This window comes from Oryx dammah, unplaced genomic scaffold (genome assembly GCF_014754425.2).
Source record: "Oryx dammah isolate SB20612 unplaced genomic scaffold, SCBI_Odam_1.1 HiC_scaffold_4, whole genome shotgun sequence".
NCBI lineage: Eukaryota > Metazoa > Chordata > Mammalia > Artiodactyla > Bovidae > Oryx > Oryx dammah.
Window position 1 is genome coordinate 76899235 of NW_024070188.1, and position 10982 is coordinate 76910216.

Below are 10982 nucleotides of genomic sequence, written 5' to 3' on the forward strand. Positions count from 1 at the left end.
TTTGAAGTGAGTTCCTTCTGTACATTCTTTTTTTTTTTCCCAGAGAATTTGTCCCAAAATTGCTGAAGCAAAAATCAATAAAACATTCTGCTTTCCTTTACAACCCCCTAAAGGAAAAAACCAAAACACTCCATAGGAAAAAAATGGTTTTGTACGTGGGAGGAAACAATATAAGTTCAAAATTTATAAGGGTTAGCTCTATCACTCACCTCTAAAAAGTTTATACGAATATCCAGTCAACACCAACAGGGTTATCCCCCTTGAAATGTTATCTATACGGATTTCCAAGTAGCCCACAGGGCTGTATACTGTCTTGGAATGTCCTCAGAAGGCTCTGTCATTGATCAGGTAACAGAGTAAAAACCCCAGAGTCCTTTCTTTCAAATGGAAGAGGGAGAGACAGATAGAAGAAATTATTCAAACTTCATCTTCTCTCCTTGTGGCTTGTGGTCGCCTCCTCCTCCTCTGCCTCCTCGGAAGCCTCCTCGGACTCCAGAGCCTCCCTGGCCTCTGTCACCAACTCTGCCTCTGCCACCACCTCGGCCTCCAAAGCCACCTCTGCCTCCTCCTCAGCCACCAAACCCGTCTTCGCCCTTAGGTTTGGCCCAGTCCAAAGTGACTTTGCTTCCGTCAATTTCACCATCTTCTATGATCTCCTTGGCAGCTTTGGCCATCTTCCTTGCTGTTGAAGTCTACAAAACCAAGCCCTTTGGAGGATCCAGTCTCCCGGTCAATGACTATCCTTGCTCAGATAGAGCCATCAAATGACTAACGTCTCTTCTGTGGTATCCTCAGAAAGACCTCTGACAAACAGTTTTGGGTGGGTGGCTTCATACATTTGGTGATCCCCTGGGTCCTTGCAACTCCAGTCTTATGGCTCTGCCCTCAATTTCCCTTTTATTACATAAATTTAAAGCTTCTTTAATATCTTCAAATGAAGCAAATTCTATAAATGCATACCCTTTAGATGTGCTATTTTGGTTTGCGGCATCTTGATATGAGTTGCCCTCTCAAATACTTCCTGAAGAGTTTCTTCCATTGCACTATAGAAGAGGTTGCTTAAAACCAGAGTTTTTGATTCACCACTCCAAGTGTGATTCTTTCCACCTCTATGGTCTTGACTTTGACCTTTCTCTCTGGTGTAGGACAGAGAAAATGGATCGCCCATCTATCTCTGTTCCCTGCTTTTCTTCCAAGTTTTTTTTTTTCTTCATCAGCTTCTGTCTAAAATTCAATATAAGCAATCCCTTTACTCTTTCCATCCTTGCTGACTAATCTGATCTCCACAGCATCTTCAAACACTTCTTTTAAATCATCCTGAGTAACTTTGCAAGGCAGATTTTTATCCAAAAGTGTTCTTGCATCTTGATCTTTCTTACTGTCTTTTCCCTTTGGTTTTCCTAGTTTAATTTTGTTGCCAAAGACTTTTAAACTAGTGAGTTCCAAGGTTTTTTTTTACAGGTCTTCAGCAGATTCAAAATCCACATAGCCAAATTTCCTAGACACACCAATTCTGACATCAACAACAGCAAGACCATTTTTAGCAAAAAGGTCACTGACACCCGTTTTCAATTCAAGAGAAGATTTATTGAAGTTCAGGTTTCCAACAAAGAGATTGAAAGACGTAGCTGGGTCTGTGCCTTCTACTTTTTGTTTCTTGGCTGCAGGAGCTGCTTTTTGTTTGGCCATTTCCTTCTTTCCTTTTCCAGGTGCTTCTTTGACAGGCTCTTCTTCCTCCTCCTCCTCCTCTTCCTCTTCCTCCTCCTCATCATTGTCATCCTCTTCCTCCTCCTCTTCCTCATCCTCTTCATCTTTATCTTCAGCAGTGCTCTTGGCCTTCACAGGAACAGCTTTTGCTGGAGCTTTCTTTTCTTTGGCTGATACCAATCTCCATAGGTTCTCCTTCAGAGTCACCTTCCTCCTCCTCCTCCTCCTCCTCATCTGTAGCAGGAGCAGCACCAAAAGCAGCTGCTTTCCTCAGCGCCGGCTCATCCTCTTCTTCATCATCCTTGTTTTCCTCTTCACTCTCATCTTCACCTTCCTCATCATTGTCTTCTTTCTTGGCATTCTTGCCATTCTTTGCTCCTTTGGCTGGAGCAGCTGCTCCCTTCTTACCAGCAGTTGCTACCGATGCTTTGCCTGGGGTGGCTCCCTTTTTGCCAGGCATTACTACTGATTTGGCAGGTGTAACCGTCTTCTTGGCTGGTGTAGCCACTGCCTTTTTTTTTTTTGCCAGGGGTGACAACTGCTTTCTTTGCCGGTGAGGCAACTGCAACCATTTTTGTTGGGGAAGCCATCATCTTCTTTGCTGGAGTTGTGGAAGCCTTCTTGCCTTTTTTTTTTTTTTTTTTTTTGAGGGATGACAACCTCTTCTCCACTGCTCTCATCCTCTTCATCTTCTGACATTTGCTCATCTTCACTGTCTTCTTCAGGGAGGAGCCATTTTCTTGGAGTCACCTTGATTTTTACCGGCCTTTGCAAACTTAAAGCTCAAAATTCAGAAAACTAAGATCGTGGCATCCGGTCCCATCACTTCATGGCAAACAGATGGAGAAACAGTGGAAACAGTGGCTGTTTTTATTTTTCTGGGCTCCAAAATCACTGCAGATGGTGATTGCAGCCATGAAATTAAAAGACACTTGCTCCTTGGAAGGAAAGTTATGACCAACCTAGACATCATATTAAAAAGCAGAGACATTACTTTGCCAACAAAGGTCCGTCTAGTCAAGGCTATGGTTTTTCCAGTAGTCATGTATGGATGTGAGAGTTGGACTGTGAAGAAAGCTGAGCACCGAAAAATTGATGCTTTTGAACTGTGGTGTTGGAGAAGATTTTTGAGAGTCCCTTGAACGGCAAGGAGATCCACCCAGTCCATCCTAAAGGAGATCGATCCTGAGTGTTCATTGGAAGGACTGATGTTGAAGCTGAAACTCCAATCCTTTGGCCACCTGATGCAAAGAGCTGACTCATTTGGAAAGACCCTCATGCTGGGAAAGATTGAGGGTAGAAGGAGAAGAGGACGACAGAGGATGAGATAGTTGGATGGCATCACCAACACAATGGACATGGGTTTGGGTGGACTCCGGGAGTTAGTGATGGACAGGGAGGTCTGGCGTGCTGTGGTTCATGGGGTCGCAAAAAGACACGACTGAGTGACTGAACTGAACTGCAAGCTTTACCATGATGGCAGCTTATGATGGCGGAGTGCGTGGCAAGTGAGTGGTGCAGATGAGCCCAGAGGACCCTAAGCACCATCAATGGCAGCCACAGATACCTGAGGGCTTACGCTTGACTGCCAGCTAGCACTTGAGGCTGAAGCAAAAGACAGCCTGCCCAGTAATCACCTCTGGAAAGATGACAATGGCCCTTCTGTACATTCTTTAAACATTGAAAACAAAAGCAGAAAGAAATGGTAAAAATAGATCACAATCCAGACTCTAGCTATTATATTAAAAAAAAAATGCTATCACTGGCTCACAAATGAGAACTTCCATTAGTAAATCATCCTACTTTTTGCTTTTGCAAGGATTAATTTTGCAATTTTAACTTATGCTGCCTCATTTTCTTTCTCCAATACTTCTGGGTAGAATTAAACCTTCAAGGTCCAGTGAAAGTGTCTGAAATTTCATTATCTTTTATGTCTCATCAAATTATTTACCTTGCCAGGCATTTGCCACCCACTTTTCTTCAGGAATTTCAATTCAAATTTACCTTAAAGAACAAGTGTGTTGCCCTCACTGATGAGAAACCCATGTTTGCAGTAAACAGAAGGGGAAAACATGAAAAACTCATTAGAAAAATAGAATTTGTTTTTGTAATGCCATTTAGGGTGTGATAGATTTGATGGAGAGGCGCTATGAGAATATACAAGCATGTAAATCCAATTTGTAGACAGAGTAATCACCATCTCCCCAAAGATTCCACACTTGTCTTGCCTCTGGTGTGAAAAGTGAAAGTGAAAGTCGCTCAGTGGTGTCCAACTCTTTGAGACCCCATAGACTGTATAGTCCATGGAATTCTCCAGGCCAGAATAGTGGAGCGGGTAGCCTTTCCCTTCTCCAAGGGATCTTCCCAACCCAGGGATTGAACCCAGGTCTCCTGCTTTGCAGGCATGAAATTCACTTGCAAATGTTTCAAGTACTTACATTGGTTTTAAGGTAGTCTACTTCTTTTGAAGATGGTAATTGTCTTCTATTATTTTACATTTATTTTCAGTCTCTCAGCCGGAAGTGAACTGAGGATGTTGTCTTGGGATATGATGAATAGACATAAAAGAAGTATGTGGTCCATATTCTCATGTTTCTTTCCTTACTCTGTTCATTCCTATCACCACTACCAAGTGCCTAAAGCACACCTCAGGAAACAGTTCACAAATCGCTAAACTGGGGCTCTTTAGGGTAGCAGTGCCTAGGAGGTTTAAAAATCATTAGTGTGATTTCCCACAACACTTCAATATTAAACCCTCTATCAGTTGTGTCTGACTCAGACCCCACGGACTAAAGCCCATCAGGCTCCTCTGTCCATGGGATTCTCCAGGCAAGAGTACTGGAGTGGGTTGTCATTCCCTTCTCCAGGGGATCTTCCCGACCCAGGGACTGAGCCCTGGTCTTCTGCATTGCAGGTGGACTCTATCACCCAAGCCACCAGGGAAGCCCCCTATACTTTGATATTATATGGTATTTAATATGGATATTGAATAATTTTATACTATTTTATAAGACTGCTGCTGCTGCTAAGTCACTTCAGTCGTGTCTGACTCTCTGTGACCCCATAGAAGGCAGCCCACCAGGCTCCTCCATTCCTGGGATTCTCCAGGCAAGAATACTAGAGTGGGCTACCATTTCCTTCTCTAATGCATGCATGCATGCTAAGTTACTTCAGTCGTGTCCAACTCTGTGTGACCCTATGGACAGCAGCCCACCAGACTCCTCCGTCCACAGGATTCTCCAGGCAAGAATACTGGAGTGGGTTGCCATGTCCTTCTCCAACTTTATAAGATTGTTTTATGCTAAACATAATGCAGGAAACTCAGGACACAAAATTAGAGTAACTATAATTTCAGGCAAATTCCCTCAATTATAATGTAGTTCAGACAATTTCTCCTAAGTAGGTAATGAAGGGTAGTTTGAAGTTGTCAAAGAGGATATATCGTGTGAAGAAGATGGTCTCTGGGTTCAAAGAGACCTGGGACAAATGTGTGTTTCTCCAATACCAACCTTGTTAAATTATCCTATGTGAAGTTCAGCTGGCAATGCTGTAAAATGTCGATAATGATAATGACATTTATACACAGGATTCAGTAGGACAGGGCTATCAATCACCTTTCCTTGGAGAGAACCGCAAAATTCACAGAATTACCTTCTTGGTTTTATCTGTGGTCTCCAGAGCAGTGGCAAACGCATCATCACTGGTGATAGGGCCAAATGAACATTACCTCCAGGGCTAACTCACTCCCACAGGAGCCCTAAGAAGGGTATTCATATTACAATCCAGATTCTACTTGTTACCAGGGAAAGGGACTATGAGAAAAAAGGCAACATAAACACATGTGCAGATCATTGCCTTATTCATATACACCATTAAAAGCAATAGCACAGTTATAAAAATGAATGTGCCACAAATCAAAAGGCACAGGAGAAGAGAGCATGTGAAAAAGAACAGTTCATTTTTCGAGCTTGAGAATACAGACTAGAGAACCGACATGTGAACACGGGAGTGTGGGGTGGGCGTGTAGGGGGGAGGAGAAGGGTTGGCTGAACTGGGAGATTAGATTTGATAAATACACTACCGAGGGGTGGGATGGTGGGTGGTGAGAGGGAGAGGATATATGTATGCATAAACCTTGTGAAGAAATTATACTCCAAGCATTTTTCTTTTAAATAAATAAAATGCAAAGTAAAAATTTGGGAAGCAGATGTATTAGCAGTAAAAGGCTTCACAGAACCGAGAAGGCTGGAATCCATGGCCAGAAAAAGGCAATATAATTTAGCAGCAAGATAATTTACAGAGCAGAGCTCTTAAGGGCTAAGGGATTAGAAACTCCATAAACCTCAGGATTGGTAAAGGATGGGGCAAAAACTAGGAGGCTTGTTACACATTTCCTTAAGAAATGCATAGATTTCTTAGGTGAAGTTTTTTTTTTTTTCACCTGTTTTAATAGACAACTATCACCTCTCTCATAAAGGCGGGAAGTTTCTTCTCTGCATAAATAGAACTAGAGAGAAAAAGGACACAATAAAGGATAGGGACTAACCTTTCTTATTAAAAACAGGAATTACATTGAAGTGCATATACTTTAGATCTCTTTTACTATTTCTCTTCCTAAGGACCCTGAAATATATTTTCCTTTGGAAAAATCAAATGCCTAAAGAAAATATCTATATGGATTAATTTTTTGACAGAAATCCAGCAAAACATTTGGGTCCTTACTCAGTTTCCTTTGGTTAAGTCCATCAATTGACAAGCTCTTTCTCCAGAACACAGAGATGATAATTTGTATCTTAGTACCTAAAGAAAAAAGAGAAAGATTTGAAAAAAAGAGAGAGCTAATTTGTGGAAAAGAAAGCATGGAAGAAATGATAATATTCTCTGGGAGAAAAAAGAAAATCTTGCACTGATAATACAACCACTATATGCTCTTTCTTTTTAAGAGAAAAAGTTATTAAATATCACTCCTGTTATCCATACAAATGTAAAAAAATATAAACATGAGGAAATCTTTCAGAAAGAACAGGTAGAACTGGCCAGAAAAGAAAATGTAGAAAAAAGGGCAAGAAAATTAGGAGATCATTCCAGGAGGACCCAACATCCAAATAATAAGAATTCCAGAAGGAAAACAAACAGGATTTTTCTGAGGAGGACCTCGCCTAGGACCACTATACCCATCTTCACATTTGAGCAGACCCCACCATGCAGAGAGTGACATGTGGCTTCCTGAAACACTTCAATTCCATTATCAGACCTCAAGACAGCACTGCTGTTTCAGTTTAATCTTCTAACAGGTGTTAAGAACAAACCCCAGTATAAGGGAGCTGACTTCTAATCCCATCAGCATGGATCAATGGGGTTTCATAGAGTGGGACCAGACCCATCTTCTATAGATTTCATTGCCTCTATCAATGAGTTAACAAGAACCCCAGAACTTAACTCTTCCCTTTGCTCCCAAATCCAGGGTCTCCTGCTATTATATGCCTTGAAGTCATAACGTTTTATAAATATATTTATATTCTATTCCATAGTCCATGCTATTGACTATACTATAGAAAGTGAAAAACACTCAGTCGTGTCTGACTCTTTTTGATCCCTTGGACTGTAGTCCACAAGGCTCCTCTGTCCATGGGCATTCTGACCCATGCATAGAACCTGTGTCCAGTGGGTGGGATTTGATCCTCTTTCTGTCAGAGAACACATAATTCCATACCCCCTGCTATTTAGTCAAGTTTTAGAATTAGCAAAAGCCCTTTTCAGCTTTTTTTCCACCTGACTGCAGGGAGAATTAAATAGAGTGTAATTATTCAAATCAGAAAGTATCAAGTTCATCTTGTAATCATAAAGAAACAAAGTATGACCGTGTTGATTACTGCCCTTGATTAAGATTGCTGACAGAGAGAAGTGTCCCTCTCGAGGGCTGGTTGGGCTCATGATAATGGCATAGTGCCACCTGCTGGATGCCAGTTCTGGCTGAAGATGTCATCTATTCAAGAAGCTCCAACAAGCTGCCTAACTGTATTGAAAATTTGCCTCCTTGAATCATTCTTGTTTTCAAAACTACTCAAAGATTTGCTGTGCTGTGCTTAGTCACTCAGTCTTGTTTGATCCTTTTGTAGCCTGCCAGGCTCCTCTTGTCCATGGGGATTCTCCAGGCAAAAATACTGGAGTGAGTGGCCATGCCCTCCTCCAGGGGATCTTCCCAACCCAGGGATCAAACCCAGGTCTCACACATTGCAGGTGGATTCTTTACCATCTGACCCACCAGGGAAGTCCAAGAATACTGGAGTTGGTAGCCTATCCCTTCTCCAGGGGATCTTCCCAACCGAGGAATCAAACCGAGGCCTCCTGCATTGCAGGCAGATTCTTTACCAGCTGAGTTACTAGGGAAGCCTCACTCAAAGGCTTGCTGCTGCTGCTGCTGCTAAGTCGCTTCACTCGTGTCCGACTCTGTGCGACCCCACAGATGGCAGCCCACCAGGCTCCTCCGACCATGGGATTCTCCAGGCAAGAACACTGGAGTGGGTTGCCATTTCCTTCTCCAGTGCATGAAAGTGGAAAGTGAAAGTGAAGTCGCTCAGTCGTGTCCGACTCCTAGCGACTCCATGGACTGCAGCCTACCAGGCTCCTCTGTCCATGGGATCCTCCAGGCAAGAGTACTGGAGTGGGGTGCCATTGCCTTCTCCACACTCAAAGGCTTAACTTTGTCCAAATTAACAAGGAGATTCAATCTGAGACAAGAAATTCAGTATATCAGAATGATTTTATATGAATGTGGTTTTGAGACCTAGAAGGAAATTTGGAGATGATTTGAATGAAACTACTCAGCCACCTTGCAGATGACAAAACTGAAGTTCAGATACCTATGACTTTCAAAGGTATTATTAATATTATTATAGACATGGGATAATAATAATGTTATCATTATGGATGACTTGAATCAGTTCAATTCAGTTCAGTCGCTCAGTAGTGTCTGACTCTTTGCGACCCCATGAACTGCAGCATGCCAGGCCTCCCTGTGCATCACCAACTACCAGAGTTTACCCAAACTCATGTCCACTGAGTCAGTGATGCCATCCTACCATCTCATCCTCTGACGTCCCCTGCTCCTCCTGCCCTCAATCTTTCCCAGCATCAGGGTCTTTTCAAATGAGTCAGCTCTTCGTATCAGGTGACCCAAGTATTGGAGTTTCAGCTTCAACATCAGCTCTTCCAATGAACACCCAGGACTGATCTCCTTTAGGATGGACTGGTTGGATCTTCTTGTAGTCCAAGTGACTCTCAAGAGTCTTCTCCAACACCACAGTTCAAAAGCATCAATTCTTCTGCACTCAGCTTTCTTATAGTCCAACTCTCACATCCATACATAACTACTGGGAAAACCATAGCCTTGACTAGATGGACCTTTTTTTTGACAAAGTAATGTCTCTGCTTTTTAATATGTTGTCTAGGTTGGTCATAACTTTCTTTCCAAGAAGTAAGCGTCTTTTAATTTCATGGCTGCAATCACCATCTGAGGTGATTTTGGAGCCCAGAAAAAAAAAGTCAGCCACTGTTTCCGCTGTTTCCCCATCTATTTGCCATGAAGTGATGCGACTGGATACCATGATCTTCATTTTCTGTATGTTGCACTTTAAGCCAACTTTTTCACTCTCCTCTTTAACTTTCATCAAGAGGCTCTTCAGTTTCTCTTTACTTTCTGCCATAAGGGTGGTGTCATCTGCATATCTGAGGTTATTGAGATTTCTCCGGCAATCTTGATTCCAGCCTGTGGTTCATCCAACCCAGCGTTTCTCATGATGTACTCTGCATAGAAGTTAAATAAGCAGGGTGACAATATGCAGCCTTGATGTACTCCTTTCCCTATTTGGAGCCAGTCTGTTGTTCCATGTCCAGTTCTAACTGTTGCTTCCTGACCTGCATACAGATTTCTCAAGAGGCAGGTCAGGTGGTCTGGTATGCCCATCTCTTTCAGAATTTTCCACAGTTTATTATGATCCACACAGTCAAAGGCTTTGGCATAGCCAATAAAGCAGAAATAAATATTTTTCTGGAACTCTCTTGCTTTTTCGATGATCCAGCAGATGTTGGCAATTTGGTGTCTGGTTCCTCTGCCTTTTCTAAAACCAGCTTGAACATCTGGAGGTTCATGGTTCATCTATTGCTGAAGCCTGCTTGAAGAATTTTGAGCATTACTTTGCTAACATGTGAGTCGAGTACAATTTGCGGTAGGTTGATCATTCTTTGGCATTGCTTTTCTTTGGCATGGGAATAAAAACTGAACTTTTCTAGTCCTGTGGCCACTGCTGAGTTTTCCAAATTTGCTGACATATTGAGTGCAGCACTTTCACAGCATCATCTTTTAGGATTTGACATAGCTCAGCTAGATATACAGATGACACCAACCTTATGGCAGAAAGTGAGAGGCTAAAAAGCCTCTTGATGAAAGTGAAAGAGGAGAGTGAAAAAGTTGGCTTAAAACTCAACATTCAGAAAACTAAGATCATGGCATCTGGTCCCATCACTTCGTGGGAAATAGACGGAGAAACAGTGGAAACAGTGTTAGAATTTATTCTTTTGGGCTCCAAAATCACTGCACATGGTGACTGCAGCCATGAAATTAAAAGATGCTTACTCCTTGGAAGGAAAGTTATGACCAACCTAGACAGCATATTCAAAAGCAGAGATATTACTTTGCCAACAAAGGTCTGTCTAGTCAAGGTTATGTTTTTTTCCAGTGGTCATGTATGGATGTGAGAGTTGGATTGTGAAGAAAGCTGAGCACTGAAGAATTGATGCTTCTGAACTGTGGTGTTGGAGAAGACTCTTGAGAGTCCCTTGGACTGCAAGGAGATCCACCCAGTCCATCCTAAAGGAGATCAGTCCTGGGTGTTCATTGGAAGGACTGATGCTAAAGCTGAAAGTCCAATACTTTGGCCACCTCATGCAAAGAGTTGACTCATTGGAAAAGACCCTGATGCTGGGAGGGATTGGGGGTAGGAGAAGGAGGGGACGACAGAGGATGAGATGGCTGGATGGCATCACCAACTCGATGGACATGAGTTTGAGTGAACTCCGGGAGTTGGTGATGGACAGGGAGGCCTGGTGTACTGTGATTCATGGGGTTGCAAAGAGTTGGACACGACTGAGTGACTGAACTAACTAGAATTCCATCACCCTCACTAGCTTTGTTCATAGTGATGCTTCCAAAGTCCCACTTGACTTCACATTCCAGGATGTCTGGCTCTAGTTGAGTGATCACACCACTGTGATTA

General features: G+C 42.6%; 1 pseudogene; it reads right to left on the reverse strand.

Moving 5' to 3' along the window:
* Positions 1-212: 212 nt before the first annotated feature.
* Positions 213-3753, reverse strand: LOC120862675 (annotated as a pseudogene).
* Positions 3754-10982: the final 7229 nt, after the last annotated feature.